The 19,867-nt window shown below is 52.8% G+C and overlaps 2 long non-coding RNA genes across 2 annotated transcripts in view; one reads left to right on the forward strand and one right to left on the reverse strand.

The window, feature by feature from the left end:
- The first annotated feature begins 1,634 nt into the window (after positions 1–1,634).
- Positions 1,635–4,042, forward strand: LOC309867914. Its single transcript, XR_014313398.1, has 2 exons — positions 1,635–1,728; positions 3,693–4,042. It is a non-coding gene; the product is annotated as an uncharacterized lncRNA (long non-coding RNA).
- LOC309867912 overlaps positions 2,135–19,867 on the reverse strand; it is a 42,730-nt gene continuing 24,997 nt past the window's right edge. The window contains exon 3 of the long non-coding RNA XR_014313396.1: positions 2,135–3,785. This is a non-coding gene — a long non-coding RNA (uncharacterized lncRNA). The remainder of the gene's footprint in view (positions 3,786–19,867) is intronic.

Raw genomic sequence — 19,867 nt, forward strand, 5'->3', positions numbered from 1 at the left:
CGGGGGCGTGCGCCCTCGCGGGGGCGGCCGATAAGGCGGGAGCGGCCCGTCGCCGCGGTGGCCCCGGCCCGGCGGGAAGGCGGGAAGAGGCCCGGCCGGGCGAGAGCAGATAACGCCCGGCGCTCGGGCGGCCGAGACTGGGAGACGCCGCGGCCGCGGGAGATAGAGGCGCCCCGGCCGGGCGCGGCTCCCGGCTCCCGGCTCAGGCGCCCGCAGCGGACAGGCCCGGGGGCGGCGGGGTGGCCCCGAGGGTCCGGGGTGGCGCAGGGTCCGGGACGGCCGGGCGACCTCAGTCGGCCCGGCCCCCACCCCCTGTCACCACGGGCGCTGGGATCCTGGCCCCTGCCCAGGTCTGCCCCCAGGGGCCCCAGACAAAAGTCATCCCTGGGACTCCACTCCCTCGGTAAAACCAGGGCACGGCGGGATCGTTAGTAACCTCTCCACTCGCAGCGGCTCTCGGTTCCGAGCCTGGCCCCCCAACAGCTCGACAGTGGTGACATCGCCCCCTTCTCAAGGGATGGGGCTTAAGGAACCTGTCCGGGCGCCACGGGCAGGGTCCGGACCCCTGGACTCCACACTTGTCTTTCACGGCCCCAAAAACAGGGGGCTTTTCCCCCTCGGAGGCTGACGAGGCAATCTCCACCAGTGGAATTTGCATTCTGCCTTTTCAAATTCCTCAAATTCCCCACATAAAATTCAGCTGGCTGCCAGACAGCCAGGGAGGAGGAGGGCTGAGAGAGGCCGCCCTGGGGCAGCCAGGAGCCATAAACGGGTGGCTCTCCGACAGAGAAACAACTTTGGGAGTGGATGGAAATTCACACACACACATACACACACACTGGGAACCTCCCTGAAACACCCCATTGCCAGAATCACATCTCCAGACAGCAGCAAGCGGGTCCTGACTTCACCTGGCATTCAAGGCCCTGCGGGTCCCGGCACCCACCCTCCTATTGTGGCCAGGCCTGCACAGCACACCTTCCACGGTATACAGTCTGCCTGCCACAATGCCTTGCTCACGGTATTGGCTCCTGGGCAGCCCTAAACCCTTCCTCTTTCTTCCCCCGTGAACCCCCCAATAAGGATTTAACTTAATGGTATCTTTATAAAGGATTTTTTTTTTTTTTTTGCATTAAGCTGCTTTAAAAACTGGACCCCAAGTGAAATTCAACTCCTCTGTAATAGGGCTCCCATTTATCGCAGGCCTACTGGGTGCCAGCCTCTCTCATACAGCATCACATCTCGTCAGCAACCCCAGGAGATAGGAGATATCACTCCCATTTTGCAGATGAGGAAAACTGAGCTTAGAGAGGTTCAGGGGCACAGAGCTAGAAACCGATTTGGCATAACTTCAGATTCAGGCAGAGCGTGAGTAAAATGCAATAGAGTAGGACACTCTGGTTGCCTTCTAGGCATTCTGGCACTCAGTTGACCACTATTGGGCAAACCCCTCTCTTTCTCTGGGCCTCAGCCTACCAGGAGAGAAATGGAGATGACTTGCCAGTTCCTGCTTCCCAGGCCAGTTGGGAGGCTCTGCAGGGAGATGGATAAGGCTGGGCCTATTAGTCAACCCCTCCTGTTGGGGAAATTCTAGGTCACAAGAATGCTTCTTTCTCCTCCCCCTCCCCCACCCTATTACCAAATGACTCAGGGAAACTGAGTTGTCTGTGCCCTCTGCAACTCAGCCAGGCCTCTCCCGAAAGCAAATCTCCCATTTCCTTCTGGCAGGTGAGCAATATGGGCAATCTCTGGGGCTCTCTATTTCCAGTCTCTGTGCACACCCCCAACCCTCTGCCCTGTTCCTCCCCATCCCACTCCCAGGCTCTCAGGGTCCTGCTTTCTCTCTTCTTCCCCATCCAGTCTTGCTCAAGGAAAAGCTACTCCCTTGGCCTGTTACAGCTAAGTATGAATGAATTCAAGTTACTAGCATGTGCTTCCCAATATATGCACCTTATCAGCCTGGGATTCTGGACAGTTACTAATATGGGGTAATGTGCACCCCTCCCTACCCCCAGGCAGGAAGCCTGGTCCTGCCCAGTGCATCTGGAATTCCATATTTTTATATTTTTATTGGTTTTTCCCCTGTGCCCCACATCCTGAGCTAGGGGAGAGGGTTTTTACATGAGCCCACTAATTAACAGAGAACAAAAGCCTTATTTCATAAATAAAATCATAGATACACTTTATGAATAGAAATGTAGCATGTTCGTGGAGAGTGTTTAAACTTTGAAATATCCCCCCCGCCCCCCAGGGTCTGGGCAGGTGAGCCCTGAGGGGTTTTTCCATGGAAGACCTTGGGGTGAGGGAGGGCTGGAGAGGAGAGAGGAGGGGAGGTTCCTTGGGCTCTAAACTGAGCCCACTTGCAGCCTGGCCTGCAGGGCCTGGTGGCCCTCTAACATGCCCATTTCTGCCCCAGCTGTATCAGCCCTTCCCCACAAGGGTTTCTTTGCTGGGTCTCCGAGCAGAGAGAAGAGTTCGTGATAGCCATCCCCAGGGTTAGGGGATGTGTGCTGTGGTGTGGTCAGGTGGGACTGTGAGACCTTGGGCAAGTCACTGGCCCTCTCTGGACTTTCCTCAATTTGAGGAATGGAACATACAGGTAAGATGAGCCCTGGGTGTCCTGTCATTTATAAACTAGAGTTTATAAGTGAGGTCACTCTGGGAGCTGAAGGCAGGCCCAGAGCTTGGCAGCAGTAGCCTGGACTCTGGTGTGTAGGCTAATAGCCTCATAGCCCTTGGATGTGGGCAGCCGTTCGTACCCGTGACAACATATAACAGCCTCTACCATTAATAGCGGTCTCTCAGTCGAGGCAACCGAGAGCCTGTGTTTGACCTGACATCCAGACAGACCCCCTGAAGAAAGCCAGGCAGAAGTGACTCGCCCTTTTCTGCACACCTGGAAGTGGAGGTCTGGAGAAACCCAGCAACTGCCACAGTCCTGTGGCCTTGCTCAACCAAGATAACAATCCCTGGGAAGCACAAAGGGGGAGCCAAGTGGCCTCGGTGGGTCTCTTCTCCTTGTGCTCTCCGTTTCCTTGGCTGCAGTGAAAGAATGAATATACTCAGAGGAGAGCGGCCACTCTCAAGACAGACACTGGACAGAGGACAAGTCTCTTCCTTGACAGCACAGTGGCCTGTGTAGCGCCATCTGGTGGCCAGATCTCATCATTGCAGGACCTCCAGAGACCCCGGAGGCTCAGGGTCTTCTGGTCAGGAGTTCCTGGAGTTTCCAGAGACAATCTGCAAGAGTTGAGCCCAGATCATGAGGTGGCCAGAAGAACTCAGAGGAAGCCGATCTGGCCACTGGAGCAGCCTCTACTCCAGCCCTGTCACAGGAAGGGCTCCTTCCTACCTGGTCTCCAGATTCCTGGAGTGCTGGGTTGCTGCAGAAGCATCTCACATCCTACCCCAGAGATCCCTGTGCGAACAGCACAACGGGAAGACTGAGGCCCTAGCAAATCCCAGGCTTTGATTGCAATGAACAGCGAATATATCTACCAGGGACAGGACAGGCCCGTAATTCAGTGCCTACTCTGGGCAGAAAAGCCTAGCGTGGCATGTGACAAATCACACACGGTCTCTGAGGCCGTTTCTTCATTGGGAAAGGAGAGATGGGGTGCAGACTGAATGACATAATGTGTGCAAGTTGCTTTGCACATGATAATGAGCCGTGCTTATTATTATTATTGCAGCAGATGTTTCCAGTTACTTCTCGTCCTCTCCGCAGTGAGGGGCCCTCGAGGTCCCACGTCACAGAGGGGGATGCGGGATTCGAACGGCTCGCCCTGGAATACAAGGAGTCAGTGGTCAGTCAGGAATGCAAGCACTGGCTGCTTCAGGAAACGCACACTGGAGGCACAGGGGCCACAGAGGAGTGATGCTGGAAGCCTCTTTTTAGATGGTTTGGAATAAAAAATATGAGAAAAAGAATGGAAAAGGATAATGGAACAGAACATAAACAACTGATGAATCTGGTTACAGGTTATGCAGGGGTTTTCTGATTTTTTGCAACTTTTCCATAAATTCGAGATTATATCCAAAATAGGTCTTCTAGCCCGGCTGTTGCAAAATTCTACCTAGCTTCTTCTACCACACTCTGGGGGGCGGAAGGGGAGGATGAAAACGCAAGCCTTGCAGAGTTCCCTGCTCCAGACCAGTGGCCTAATTTCCAAGTCCTCTGGTAGAAAACGTGACTGCTGGCAGCAGCCCAGCGAAGCTCTTCCCAGCCAGAGATGCCCCTGCCCAGCAGCCGGCAACACCCAGGTGCCCCCCAGGGCATTCTCAGGGCCTTGCCACAGTCTCCCTGTTTCCCAAGACCCCCCAGGTCCCGGCCAGGCTGTGGTATGAGGCCGAGGTGGGGTTTATTTTTAAGTTCCCGCTGATTATGAATCACTGGAGGAACTGCCCACAGACTGGAGACAAAAGTCTGGGGCCGCCTGGCCAGGAGGAAACACTCTTTACATTCGACTTTCCCCTTGGCACGAGCCTCCCCGCGCCTGGCCTGGCCCGGCTCTGCCAGCCTCTTCTGTTCTCAGAGGCAGAAGCGCATTTGCCGCCAAGTCCTGCCGGCCTGTCCGCCTTGCTGTGTAAACAGGACCCGGGGCTGGCGGCCCGGCCCCGCACTGGAAATGAGCCTGCCTTCCGCAGCCTGGCCACTTCCTCCTGACATCCGGAGACTCCTCAGAGTTCAGAGGAGGGCTGGTGGCAGGAGTGAGGAGAAGCTGGGGTTTTGCCCTACTGTGGTCTTCATCAGTCTTGACAAAGAATCAGTGGACAAATGGAAGAGCAGAGGACTCTTAAGCAGCCGTCAAAGCCCTACATAAAAGACCCACCCTAGGTCTACTGCCAATTGCGGCTCTTAACTCACATTTAGTCAACATATACTGAGCACCTACTATGTGCTAGGTAGCCATGATGCAGGGGGGCGTGAAGAGATCTTATTCATATTATCATTACTTCTTTTCACTCAACTGTAACCTTCTTAAGGGCAGAATTAATGTCTGATCCTACAAAGTACCTAGCATAGAACCAGCACATTATAAAAGCTCAGAGAGTTTCTGTTGCACTGGCCTGGATTAAACTAGGGTAGGGAAACCAGAAGGAGCCCAGAGTCCGGCTTACTCTCCTTTCAAGCCTCTGTCTCCATCCTGCCTGGGTATTCTGACACCTGAGAGCTATGTTCCTCCATGGAGCAACTTGGTTTCCCTTGAGGAAGATCTGAGCCAGGTTTTCTGAGTAACTAATAATGCAGGTGACTTGATTTTAAAAGCTGCTAGAAACCCTCTCCCAAGCTTCACCACGATGCATCTTTCCCATTGCTCTTGGGTGCCACCAACTTTGAGGCATTCCTCTGAGTTGAATGTTACCCCCTCTGTGGTGACTCTGACTCTCCCCTCTGTGGGTAACCCCTGCGGCTGTGCGAGAGGAGCTCATTCTGGCGGGGGGCATTATTTTATAATGAGAGAACTGCGGGTCACAGAAGTGACAGACTTGATCAAGGTTGGTACAAGAGAGAGTCGGGTTTTGAGCCCAGCTATGGGCAGCCAATGCCCCAAAATCTTGACACAGACTTAAACTGCCTCCCCTTTCTCTGATACCATCTCCAAGCAGGCAGCGGGGGAAGCTGCATTTCTTCAGAGGGAGGAGAGAATGGAGCCAGCTGAAGGGCTTTGCTGTGCCCAGTGTTTGGGGCTGTGCCCAATGCGATCTTCCTGTCAGTCCAGTTATCAATATCCCCACTGAGCAGATGGCAAACTGGAAGCTATGAGGTGGTCATGAGGGCAGCCAGAAGCCTGCTCAGGTCCCCAGAGCTCTCCAGACAGTCTGAGGTCGGTGTCATTCCATGGGGAAGGCAGCCTGTCGGCCCAGGAGTTTTAGGGTGGACACGATGCAGGACTTTCTTCCTGTTTTATTCTGGTGACTTCTATTGTACCTGCCTCGAAGATTTTCCAAGAGCTCCACACCACTTTAAAAAACAAGGCCTTCTCTTTTTCTCTGAGGAGAAACTGCGGCCTCCACTGCCTGATTCTGGAAGCCTCCCCAGGGGAGTCAGAGACTCCCACACACTCATTCGCTCAGGGCCCTTGGGTCAGTTGGTCCAAGAGTCATTTTCCTCATCTGCTCATGGGCAGACTAGGGATGCTATCAGCAATTCACACAGCTGTCTTTGGGATAAGATGAGTTAAGACACGTGGTATCTTCACAAAGCAAAGTGGGAACAAAGCTGGTCATCATGGCGGCCTGCACCAGTCTCTTTAGGTCACATAAGATGGTCCTTCCTCATCCCCAACAACCTCCAGTACCTGAAGGAGACAGGAAGGGTGACGGGCTACCATGTCCTGCTCTTCAGCTGTACCTTCCTCCCTTCTCCCTCCTCCTCACCTGGCCCTGCCCAGTATGCCTAGCCAAATGGTCTACACTCTGTCAAATCTTGCTGAGGACCTGGTTAGACCTAGAGGCAGAGAAACAGGCTCAGGCCTTCTCCAGGTCCTAGGTGGCCAGAGAGTTCTGGGAGGCGAAACCCTCTGAGCACAGTCTAAGAGGCTCCAAGAAGGAGCAGGGCTTCCAGGAGACAGAATGCCCAGGCAGGATGGAGATGGTCTCAGGGGAGCCACTTCGCTCCAGGTCCTACTGTTCGTGCGAGTGTGGACGCAGACTCAGACCTGGGTCTTTCCTGACCATGAAGTCCTCAGATACTGAAACCGGTATTAGCTGAGCCCCCCGCCTCAGTTTGAAGCAACCTACTGGTCTACTGGTTTGGGCTAAGCCACTTAGTCTCTCTGAGGCTCAGTTTTCTCATCTATCAAATGGGGTTCACGGGGTCTCGTTGGTAGGACTGCTAAGAAGGTTGAGTGGGTGTAAAATGGAGTCCACATTGCCTGCCCCTGGCTGAGGCAAGAGGCCTCGACTGTGTTTCTGTAAGCAAGGGTGACGACACCCTATTGACTGTTGGGGGATACAGACCCCCCAGTGCAGCAACTGAGACTGAGTGGGGCCAAACCCAAGTTCGCAGGCCACCCCCCATCCCACCTCTCGAGGGCTTATCCACTCTAGGGACTCCTCCTCATCCGGGATGACCTCACTGTCCCCACCAAAAGAGCACACAAGGAGACCTGCCCAGCTCCAGGGGCAAGGGACTGGCTGGGAGAAGGTAGGTCCATCAGCCACTAAGAGCCGTTCTTTGAGAGCTGCTGCCTGGCATGGTGCCCGCGTGAAGTGGGTGCTCAGTCAACACTGTTGAGTGAAAAGATGTTGTTTCAGCGCTGAAAGGTCCACACTACCACCCGTTTGCGGTCCCAGGGGGCCAGGGGACGGGCTATTTGGAATGGGGGGCTGTCCCCGCATGTCTGAGGGGTGAGGTCACTGGGCTTGTGTGCATTGCTTTCAGGAAGCACGCTAGCTCAAGAACGCCTGATGCCAGCCGGCAGACATTTCCTGGCTGGCAACGGTCCCCTGCCTCCTCCTCTTCCTCCTCCCCTCGTGACCCCAGGCGTGCCCCCACTGCCACCCCCGGCAGGGCAGGCGTCTCTCCTCACATCAGGTCCCACCCTGGGATTGGAATGCCTGCGGGTGCCCCGGCATTCTCGCCTCCCTCCTCACCTTCTAAGGACTCAGAAGCCCCTTGCCCACAGCAGAGTCCAAGCAGAGACAAAGCCACAGTCCTCTCCAAGGCCACCTCCTCCCTTGAAGGTTTCTGGGACCCCTCTGGGAGGGGCTCCCCAACTTGGCCCCTTCCACATTTAGTCTGATCCAACCTAAGCCTGGTTCCGGTGGGACCACTTTGATGGACGCTTGGGTCATTCCGTGAGAGGTGCTCGTGCTTCAGAGGCAAGGCACTTCCGGCAGCTCCCTCTGTGTGACAGACAGAGGGAGAAACTGAGGCACCGAGAGGTTAAAGCAGTTTCCCAGGACCTCAGAGTACACTGGGAACTCCTGCCCAGAGCTGAGACAGGCTCCTCTTCTCCAATTTGGGGGCAAAACCCTGCTCTGGGCTACTTACTCCTCCTCTGAAAAATGGGCGGGAATGGCAAGACCAGCAGAAAGACGAGTCTTCTGCCTGGAAGCATGTCCCCGTCTCCCATCCCATGCCTGCTCCTGTGGGAGCTGCCAGAGCCCCTCACGCGCTCTCTCCTTGGGCTTTTCCTGCTTTGGTCACAGAGATTTGGAAGTTGGGCTCGGGCATGTTAGTAATGCCTCCCTCACATAAACCAGTAATCACTTCCAACATAGTACTTGATTTAACTTTCCCTTTAACGCCCCATTTGACAGAGAAGGAAATTGAGGTCCAGAGCTGTCCCTGCAGCTGGCCCGAGCCAGAGCTGGGATTTGAACCCATGGCTGTGCAGAGACTGTGTCTGATTCATCCTCCCTGCTCTCTCGGCGGGGGCGCAGGGCCAGGCACAGATCAGATGCCTGGGAAACCTGTGTGGGTGTGTGTTAGCCCTTGCAGGTTCTGGTGTGAAGAAGCACCTTCTTCACACCAGAGTGTGAAGGTAAAGAAGCACCTTCCAGAGAATGCGTTGGACTTTCGGACTCAGGGCGAATCAGGAGGCACTTCTGCCTTCCTACCTACCTTAATGATCCTCAGAGCTGGGGAACAACTAGCCTAGTTTCCCTATCAACAAAACGGGATTAATAGCCATGCCCATGTCTTAGGGATGGTGTGAGGAGCTACTGGTGCCAAGCCACCTCCCTCCACCGGCCCAAGGCAGCAGGGCCCTGCCAGGCTCTGGGGCTGAAGAGTAGAAGCTGGTCCTGAGCCACCAAGGCCAGCGGGGGGCCCCACACCTCCATCTCCCAGCTTCAACACAACTCACATCAAAGCCGAGCCACTCGCCCTGCCCTGCCCGCCAACCCAAACCCGGCAGGCCAGAGGGGCTGCGGCCCAGGAAAAGGTGGAGCGAAGATATTTGCTCTCCAGCGCTCAGGGATCGTGTGTAATGACCTCGGTGGCCAGGAGAGTCAAAAGGGACTCTGTTCTCTGAAGCCAGGAATCCCCCCAGGGTACACAGAGCTGCTGGCTCTGGGCCTGGCTCTGGGCCTGGCTCTCGCCGCCACACTTCACACACGTGGCCTCATTTAATCCTTATGACAACCCTGCCAAAGTGGTTTGACTCTGTGCACTGAACGGACCAGCAAAATGAGGTGCGGGGAGATGAGCTGAGCCCCAGTGGGGGGCAAAGCAGGTCTGCCAGCCTCACTAAGCACAATGCGTGGCCCCAGCACCAAGATCTGGCTACAACCTGTTTTCATAGGAGGCCCCCACCGAGGGCTGGATTGGCTCGACTTGAGCACCTACTATGTGCCAGGTCAGCTGCTCTGCTTGAAGGTTATTTGACCCAAAACTAGATAGCTTGGAGAAGGAGGCATCATTGGCCCCACTGTACAGATGAGGAGACTTGAGGCTCACCCAAGATCCACTTTAAATGTCCATGGGCCCAGGGAACTCCTTGGTAGCCAAGCTGGACCCCTTCAGTCCTTTCTTCCTTCCATGTTAGACAGAGAGAAAAAGTACACATCATCATCATCATGCCCTTGGTGCCCAAATACTGTCTGTATGTGCATGCCCAGGACTGCAAAGTACATTCACATCAGGGTTCCCCAGCCTTTTTGAGGTTTAGAATAAGCTGTCCCTTTCTCCTTGGCAAGATCATAAGTATACAGCTTGATGAATGATCAGAAAGCAAACACAACAGTGTAACTCCAAAGCCCTGTGTTTGAAGATAAGTGTGTTTGCCCAAGCAGCCCAGAAGCACTGTGGGAGCCCGACTGGGGGAATCACTCCAAGATTGCATTTCTTTTCTTTTCTTTTAACATATAATACATTATCTGTTTCAGGAGTACAGGTCTGCGAATCATTAGTCTTACACAATTCACAGCACTCACCATAGCACATACCCTCCTCAGTGTCCACCACCCAGCCACCCTATTCCTACCCCCCAACCCCGCAGCAACTCTTAGTTTGTTTCCTGAGATTAAGAGCTTCTTATGGTTTGTCTCCCTCTCTGGTTTCATCATTGCCTTTCTCTGACTGACTTATTTCACTTAGCTAATACCCTCTAGTTCCATCCATGTCATTGCAAATGGTAAGAGTTTGTTTCTTTTGATGGCTGCATAGTATTCCAGTGTGTGTGTGTGTGTGTGTGTGTACACACACACACACACACACACACACATCTTCTTTATCCATTCATCTGTTGATGGACATCTAGGCTCTTTCCATAGTTTGGCTATTGTGGACATTGCTACTATAAACATTGGGGTGCAAGTGCCCCTTCAGATCACTACATTTGTGTCTTTGCGGTAAATACCCAGTAGTGCGATTGCTGGGTCATAGGGTAGCTCTATTTTCAACTTTCTGAGGAATCTCTACACTGTTTTCCAGAGTAGCTGCACCAGCTTGCATTCCCACGAACAGTGTAGGGGGGTTCCCCTTTCTCTGCATCTTCACCAACACTTGTCATTTCCTGGTTAATTTTAGCCATTCTGACTGCTGTAAGGTAGTATCTCATTGTGGTTTTGATTTGTATTTCCCTGATGCCGAATGATGTGGAGCAGTTTTTCATGTGTCTGTTGGCTATCTGGATGTCTTCTTTGCAGGAATGTCTGTTCATGTCTTCTGCCCATGAAGACATGGATTTTTTTTTATTGGATTATTTGTTCTTTGGGTATTGAGTTTGATAAGTTCTTTATAGATTTTGGATACCAGCCCTTTATCTGAAGACTGCATTTCCAAGGAGCAGCCCTGGGACTGTTAATTGTCCTGGGTGGGGGGCCCGGGTGCTGATGTTCTTGACTGCTCCCCAGGTGCCTCTGAGGCATGGGGAATGTTGGGAGACTCAGCTGTGGAGTCATATCAGAGTTGTAAAGGACCGGACCCTTCACCCTGTTCTACCTCCACCTTTTTTTTTTTTTTTTAAAGATTTTACTTATTTATTTGAGAGACAGGGAGAGACAACATGAGTGGAGAGTGAGGAGGGGCAAAAGGGGAGGGAGAAGCAGACTCCCCGCTGAGCAGGGAGCCCAACAAAGGACTTGATTCCAGGACCCTGAGATCATGACCTGAGCAGAAAGCAGATGTTTAACCGACTGAGCCACCCAGGCGCCCCTCTACCTCCCCCTTTATGGAGGTCCAGAAATAATTCCCAAAAGCCCATCCGGGGGCATACCGTGTGTGAACAGACTCATCAAATGTTAAAACAGGAAGTGACTTGGGAGCCAAATTTTTCACCCCCTCATGGTGCATTTGGAAAAACTCACACCAAGGGAGGACAGGGCAGCCAGGGAGAGTACTAAAGTCTGGACTTTTCTCCATCACCCCGTGTGGTCTTTTGGCTACCCTGGATATCTGCAGATCCTCTCTGTACCTCTTACTCTTCCCTGCAAATGGCAAGACACTTCCTCCCCTAAATCTCAATGTGCAGACGGAGGACCATCCCAGTTACTGGGGATATATAGTATTAAAAATGTGACTCAACAAGAAACCAGGACTCCACAAAGAAAATTCTGGAAACTGTTACTATGTAGATTTTGGAAATAAAACATAAATCAATAAAACACACAAAAAAAGAAAGAATATTTGCCAGCAATTAGGACAAAACAAAAATTAATTTGATTAATTAATATGTAAAGCTCTTTTATAATCAATAAGAATCGGACAACTTAAAAGTGGGGCAATGGATATCAGCAGAAGTATAAAGGCCCAAAATATAAACAACAGTGCTCAACTTCCAGTTGAAGAAATGCAAATTAAAACACTGGGATACAAGGCTCTCCTATCAGATAGATACAGATTGGCAAGATAGCCTAGTCATCAACTCACTTGGTGGTGAATTAAGAAATTGCACACTGTAGTGTAAGCCTGATGAATCACAGACCTGTACCCCTGGGGCTAATAATACATTATATGTTAGTTTAAAAATAAAAAAAAAAAAAAGAAATTGCACACTGTGAACATACAGATTGACAAAAGTTTGATTTTGACAGTTCGGTGAGACCCATAAATATTTTATTTATTTTTTTCAAAGATTTTCTTTTTCAGTAGTCTTGGGGCTAGAACTCATAACCCCAAGATCAAGGGTCGCACATTCCACTGACTGAGCCAGTCAGGCAACCCTCTATGAATATTTTAAATTTATATATTCTTGGACTTAGTAATCCCTCTTCTAGAAAACTGCCTTGCAGATAAATTCATACAAGTGCACAAAGATTAGGTACAAAGTGTCACATCAGCACTTTTTGCAATAATGGAAAACTGGAAACCACCCAAATGTCCGTTACTGTGGTCACACAAACAACAGGGGAGACTCACATGTTCTGATTGAAGGGTATATACGTTACAGAATCATATGTAGATTATTATTTTATTTGTACAAAAAACTACATAAATGTGTACATAGTTCATATGTCCACAGAAACATCAGGCATGATACACCAAACTGCTCCTGTGACATGGAGAAGAGAGAGTTTTCATTTTTTAAAAATCTCATTTAATTCTGCAATGTTCACCCAAAAGCACATCCAACTTTTGTCCTAAGTAATTTGCAATGCAGTCGGGTTGTATTTACTACTATTTCAGTGGTTGCTGTAGACAATGCTGGTTGGGGTGGGGAGTGGGCAACGTGCTAGAACTTTCTCAGAAAGACATTTCGTTTTAATAGTTGTCGGTCGCAGGTGTTATAAAATCCATGCTGTATTACTGGTGAAATCCACTGCTTAAATTAAACAGCAAATTATGTCTAATTATAATGCCAGGTAGGCTTTTCTGTCAGGCTATGGTCCCAGAAGTTACTCAGAAAGAGAAGACAGAGAAAGGAGAGCAGGGGTGAGGTTGGTACTGAGTGGTACAAACCAGCGCAAAGCTAACCGAAGGCTCTCCCGCATCAACCCCGTAACCCCAGGGTCTGGGGGTGGGGTGGGGGTGTCTGTGAAGGCCATTTCAACCCAGAGCCAAGGCTGGAGCAGGGTCCCAGCTAGAGACAGGACCACTTTCCCTCAGAGCTCCCAACAGGACGAGTGTGGGGAGTGTTGGCCTTTGCCTCATTTGCAAAAGGAAGAAGAGCCAGTGTTCCTAGAGCTCCTCGGGCTGAGGAGGTGAAGGGCTGTGGGAGCCCATCTTGTGGGTGGCAGCAGACAGCTTTCCGCAGGCCCCAGCTGCCAAGGTCCCGGTCTAGGTCTAACCACAGAGTGCCCCCCTGTCCTGTCCCCTCAGAATTCCTGGGTCCCTCATGCCTTCCCTGATTCCCTCTATCAAACCATGCTCTCAAGACGGTGTGGTCGTGAGGGTCTGAATGGAGCCTGGAGCCCCTCTGGGACAGCCCCTCATTTTAGAGATGGGAAAATGGGCCTGGAGAGGAGAAGGGCGCCCACGGTCACCCAGAAAGTTGGTAACAGAGCTGAACCAGGGCCTTTGGATGGGATAATGTCACAGCCCCTCCCCCAAACTTCTCCAGCTACCCCTTCCCCACGGCCCCATCTGCTGTTGGACAAATACTTACTGAGCGCCTCCTGGGTGGGACATAGTGTTCTGGGCCCTGAGCACACAGCAGAGAGCAAGAGAGACAAGCTCCCTCCTGGTAAGCTCACATTCTAGCTTAATTCCACCACCTGCCTGTTACAGGGGACAGATGCTTTCCTGCTGCAGCCGGGAAGGCCTGGCCCGCAGAAACACGCTCTGCTCCTGTGTCTGCTCTGCAGAAGGAGGGCCTGGACTCTGGAAAAGGAGGCTCAGCCAAGAATGGCCCAGAAGTTCCCAGGTATCAGCTCAGCAGGGGTAATAGACCCCTGCCCACAGGACTTAGCTTTGATGCTGACAGTAAGCTACAAAGCCGACATTCACTTGTCCTTTTACAGTGAGGAAATGGAGGCCCACGAGGCAAGTAAGCAACAGGGGGACTGGGCTTCCTCCTGCCCTCAGGCACTCCTCAAGCTGGGGCAGGGTGGGTAGGGCGATTTCTGCAAGTCTCCCACTTTTGGAGAAGAGGGTGGTGGACTTCTTCTCAGGGTGCTTAGAGCCCCCCAAATGCCCTGCCATGTTGGGGTGATGCCAAAGGGACCAGCCATGGTTGGGAAGGGAACACTCCTGTCCTGGGATTCTGGTGCCCAGAGCAGAGTTCCTAACCATGAAGGTCTACCGGCCTTTTCTGTGATACTTGATGAAAACTTTGGGCTCTCTCCTTAGAAATACCCTACAAGTCCCCCTCGTTTCATTCTGTACAGATTCCGTGAAGCCCATCACTGCACCTTTCTGGGGGGAGCCTCTGCTCATGAAGGAAGAGCCATACCGTGGAGCCCAATGTTTGGTGCCCTACTTCTCCAGTATCTCCTGCCCCTCCCAGATTTCGCCACCCAGATGCTGTAGGGGAGGGATCCCAGGCGAAGCATGCCTCCTGGATGGGACATGGGCGCCCCCTGGGGGCAGCCCAGCCACATGTTCCAGGAACTACAAAGCCAGGCCGTTTAATTTGATGCCAAGATTTGGTCCAAAAGGGCTGTCACTTAAAACACCATTTTTAGGGGCGGCTGGGTGGCTCAGTCATTAAGCATCTGCCTTCAGTTCAGGTCCTGATTCCAGCGTCCTGGGATGGAGCCCCGCATCAAGCTTCCTGCTCCACAGGAAGCCTGCTTCTCCCTCCCTGCTTCTCCTGCTTGTGTTCTCTCTCTCAAGTCTTTCCCTGCCAAATAAGTAAATAAAATCTTAAAAAAGAGAGAGAGAGAGAGAGAGAGAAAAGAAAACACCGTTTTAAAATTAAAATTGTCACCACTGGGTGTTACAATGCAAACTCTGCCCAAGTTTCAGAACAAGACCTTCGGCGCCACTCAGCCTCCTGGGAATAGGAATTCGAACTCGCTCCCTGCACCCTCCCATCTTCAGTGAAGTGACCACATTTACGTCGCTCCGCCCTTCTTAGCTGTAAAATGGTCACATTCATACTCCCTGTCCCCCAGGGCTGTCATGAGCATCAAATGAACTCGAGCATTCAGAACAGAGCCAGGAACAGGGTAAGCACCCAATGAATGGAATCTTGTATTATTATTACCGCTGCCATTGCTATTATTACTGGAAGTATTAGGTATTCATGTCTGATAACCTCTGCAAAAGCCAAGCCCCCCACTCAACAAAAAGACCCAGATTCAAACCGCACAGCCCTCAGGGCCCCAGGCTCTGCACTCCCTCTCCCAACTTCCCCAGCGGCTCCCTGCCTCCCACCTCCCCCATGCTTTGGGGCAGCATCTCCAGCAGCTGGCTCAGAGGTGAGCCACACCTACCATTCCCCTGTTCACGGGGTCCTGCAAGATCTGGGGGTCTAAGTGCTGCAGCCTTGGGAGGCTGAGGCGTGGGTGTGCTGGGCAGGAGGGGACGTTCCACGTGGAGAGTGCTTCCTAACATTAGTGGTCCTGAGTAGGAACCCAGACAGCCCTGGGGGGAAGCCAGGGGACCAGGAGTCTAACACCCCTTGGGTCACACACTTGCTGTGTTCCTTTGGGCAATTCACTCTACTTCTGTTTGCTTCCAGAAGTGAGTAAGGTCGGACTCACTGGCTGAGTCCAAGTTCTAGGGGGCCCTAGCTCTAACCACTGCCCTCTTGGTGCAGGACTAATTTATTTCCTTTGTCCAGACCATCAGGACTCTGTCCTTGGCTTGCCCTTCCCAAAGTCTAACGGCTCAAGCTGCTGGCCTCCTGCTGGACTTTCCAGGGCTACATCGCGGGATCAGGGTCAGAGTTCTCATCTGTGTGGGCTCCAAACAACATGAGAGGGGCCTCAGCAGACCTTCTAAACCCAACCCTCTGTTTCATAGCTAAGGAGACTGGGGCGAGAGGGAAGCGGAGTGACCTGCCCAAGGTCACAGAATGAGGCAGTATGGGCCCAGGGGCATTGGACTTATGGACCTAGGACTGCCTTCAACAGGAGGCCAGGCTTGGCCGCAGCCCAGTATAAAGACAGGGAGCACCAAAACCAAACTTGACTCCTTTATTGGGACTGGGGGCAGTGGAGAGGGTTGGGGATGAACTCTCCAAGGAGTCTTGTCAAGACCTCATGGTTGAGGGGTGCCTGGGTGGCTCAGTTGGTTAAGCAACTGCCTTCAGCTCAGGTCATGATCCCGGAGTCCCAGGATCAAGTCCCACATCTGGCTCCCATCTCTATGGGGAGTCTGCTTCTCCCTCTGACCTTCTCCCCTCTCATGCTCTCAAACTCTCTCTACCAAATAAATAAATGAAATCTTAAAAAAAAAAAAAAAAAAGACCCCATGGTTGACCTAGAACCTTATTCCAAGCACAGAATATAGAAATGAAGATCCTTTGACCTTTCCTTCCCTCCCTGGTCCACCCATAGCAGGCTGAAGGCAGGAGAGAGAGGGAGAGAAAAAGACAGGGTGTCAGCTTGCCTCAGTTTACCCAGTACCCAATACTATCCTAGTTTTAGAACTGAAATCCCTTCGTCCTGAGAACCACCCCCCATAATTCTGGGCAAACCAAGACTGCCCACTCTCCTTCAGGGCAGCCAGTCTGCCCCTTGTGGCTAGGCTTGGTCAGGGAAACCAGAGGCCCAGAAGGTTCCTGGAACCCAGCTGGGCCACAGTAACCCCCATGGCCCTGGGGACTCACAGTTGACTGATGATGGCACATGCCCCCCGAAAAAGAGAATGGAAGACTACCTCGACCCTCAGGGACCCTCGCAACATGCTGCCTTGCCCCCATCAGCAGAGCAGCACACGCTGGTGGTCAGTCCAGAGGACAACCTCCCCACATCCCTCACTGCCCACCAAAGCCATGGGCCACACAGAAAAGGGATGATGGAACCCACTGATGAAATCTGAGACATCCCTGGAAACTCTAAGCTCGAGCTGTACCTGAGAAGCCAGGCATGAAGGAGAGCCTCCCTTAGAAGGGAGAATTTCTGGGGGAGCCTGTGTAGACTGGAGGAGATGACCAGAAATCTATAGAAAGTTTTATAAGCGAGTCTCAGAGATTTCTGGGTCTCACCAAGGCTTCAGAAACACAGAAGGATCCTCAGGTCCCTGACAGAAGCCGATGTGAGGAGCAAGCTGCCCACCAAGTTGAAACCAGCCCTTGGGGAAGGGCTGCCTGAAGTTACCTTCACACTGTGACCCCTTCTGCTTCCCCCACTCCCCAGAGAAGGCTTGCAATGGAGAGTATATAGAAGGATAGAAAAATAAAATTTCTTGCTCACCTCAATTTTTGGCCCAATACCCACCTGTTACACTGACCAGGTCACTCCGATATCCCCCTCCCTGTCCCCAGACTCGGTCAGACGAAGCCCGGAGGGAAGGGTAGAGAAGCTGAGGGAAAAAGGACCCCCATCGAAAGGCACAGCCTCGTCAATATCCTGGGGTGGGAAAGCCCACCCTGCTACCCCCCTGCCCTGAGCCTCTGTCAGGCTCATGAAGCTTTGGGACCTTGATTTTTCCATCTGTAAAAGAGGCCCACGTCAGTGAGCTACTTTGCGTAGACCGGCCCTCAATCAGTCTTCACCCTCCATGCCACGTGGGGCCTCAATTTCTTATCTGGACCATGAGCACCCTGTACGAAACCCCTGGTCACCCAGGTGATTTGGCTCTGCGGTCAGGTGCCTTGGGCTGGTTTTCTGCTCCCCAGAAAGCTCTGTTCCAGTGACCCCTGCCAGAGCCCATCTCCAGCTCTCAGGAGGGAGGGGCCCACCTCAGGCCTGATTAAGTCCTGCTGAAAGCTCTGGCTGGACCTGGCCAGGCCTAAGCCCAGCACACACCTGTCAGGAATGAATGTCCCTTTATGCCAGACCGGTCCTGGAGACCCCAACCATCAGCCCTGTGCCCCAGGCGGCCCCACTCCTCCTTTAGTCCCAGTCCCCTCTGCACACTCACACACATTTTGTGAGTGACTGAGTGGAAGGGGCTAGTGTCCGAAGCCACGGGCAGGTGGGCTGGGCCCCCTGCCCTGTCCCAGTGCCCAGGTGGGGAAGGGGCCAGCTGCAGGTGCGCTCAGGCCTCCAGGTGGCCAGTATCTAGCATCTGCTGGCCACCTCTCCCAGGATGCTCCTCTGGAGCCAACAGGAGCCTGGCCATTCAAGGGAGAAACAGGTAGACACAGACATTTACAGCGGGGGCCCTCAGCTCATTAGCTCAGGGGGGCAAAGAGAGGAAAAGAGGGACCAAGGTGCTTAAAGGAGAAGAGGAGAGACCCAGCTCAGACACAGCCCCCTCCTCCAGCAACATTCCCCAAGGCCCCTAACAGGAGGTGGCAGCTCCCAGCAGGGACCCCACGGGGTCGCAGAGCTGGGTTCAAAGCTTGGCATTGCAAGAGCCCATGGCGCTGTCCTCCTGAGTCCAAGATGCCCCGGCCAGCCTCCTGGTTTCCTCTGGGCACCCATAGCACACATCTGGGTTTTAACTCGCCCACCAAAAAGGGCAGCCCATTTGCCACTTCCTGGACATGACTTGCTTGTCCCTTGTGGAGCTTCCAACAGGCACGATCCCCCTGTGTCAAGGTACCACTGGAGTCCCAGTCTGGGGAGCACAAAATCCAGGCCGTGGTTCTCAGAAGGCCACCACGAGAGAGAGAAGAGAGAGAAGCGAGAGAGAAGCAGGTGGTGTTTCTCTGAAAGGAAAGTACATCCAGGTGGGGAAAGGGACTCGGGGCTTCCTCGAGGAGGGAGCTGTCTGAGCATGGGCTCGGCAGCAACACTCAGGCCACGCTGAAGGGAGTGTAGCTCCACAAGCTACAGGGAGAAGGAAACAAACGGAGGTCAAGGGAGAAGAGGAAGAAAAGAGGACCGGGCAGAGGAGACCCATCAAAAAGAGCGAACAGAGGGGCGCCTGGGTGGCTCAGTGGGTTAAGCCACTGCCTTCGGCTCAGGTCATGATCTCAGGGTCCTGGGATCGAGTTCCGCATCAGGCTCTCTGCTCAGCAGGGAGCCTGCTTCCTCCTCTCCCTCTCTCTGCCTGCCTCTATGCCTACTTGTGATCTCTATCTGTCAAATAAATAAATAAATAATCTTTAAAAAAAAAAAAAGAGCAAACAGAGAAAAGAGGAGCTAGCATTGAAAGAAGCTTCTCTGGAGAGAAATCCAAGCGTTTCTGCTCATCTGAGCCCCTCCACATGGGGAGGCAGGTTTCAAAGAAAATCTCCCAGCCCCCTGTCTCCCAGAGGAAGGCAGGCCCCTGGGATGACACTGCAGCCTCCCGCAGCAGCCCCGGCAGGTCTCCCCTCCTCCCCTACCTGCCCTGCCACCACCTGAGCTGGCCCGGGCAGGACCGGCACAGAGGCAGGTTTGGAACTGGTGGAGAACTGGTCATAAGAAGGGCAGTGTTTGGAGGCCAAACTTTTCCCCCACTTCCTGCCTCGAGAGAGAGCCCAGTTTCTGGCCAGATTTGGAAAGGTCAGGCCCTTGGGAAGGCTGATTTCTTATTTAAAAATGAACCATGTCAGGGCGTCTGGGTGGTTCAGTTGGTTAAGCATCTGTCTTTGGCTCAGGTCATGATCTCAGGGTCCTGGGATCGAGACCCACATCAGGCTCCCTGCTCAGTGAGAATCTGCTTGAAATTCTCAACCGCTTCCTCTGTCTCTATAATCCCCCCCAACCCGTTCATGCAGGCACACACTTACGCTCTCTTTCTAAAATAAATAATTATATCTTTAAAAATAAATTTAAAAAATTAAGAATGAACCAGGTCTTCAGAAGGGGCCAGGACTTAACAGGGAACGGCCAGGTCCTGCCCTTACCCCACCTCTATTCTGGAGACAAGCATCCAAACAGTGAGGGGCAGGTGTTAGCCTTGTGGCTGCTGGTGTCGGGGGGAAGGGGGACAAAAACCCAGCTGGAGGAAGGCCTGAGCGCCAGTGGTCCCTTTTCTGGTAATCAGATCATT

Source organism: Mustela nivalis, assembly GCF_964662115.1.
Source record: "Mustela nivalis genome assembly, chromosome: 6".
In the NCBI taxonomy this organism is placed as follows: domain Eukaryota; kingdom Metazoa; phylum Chordata; class Mammalia; order Carnivora; family Mustelidae; genus Mustela; species Mustela nivalis.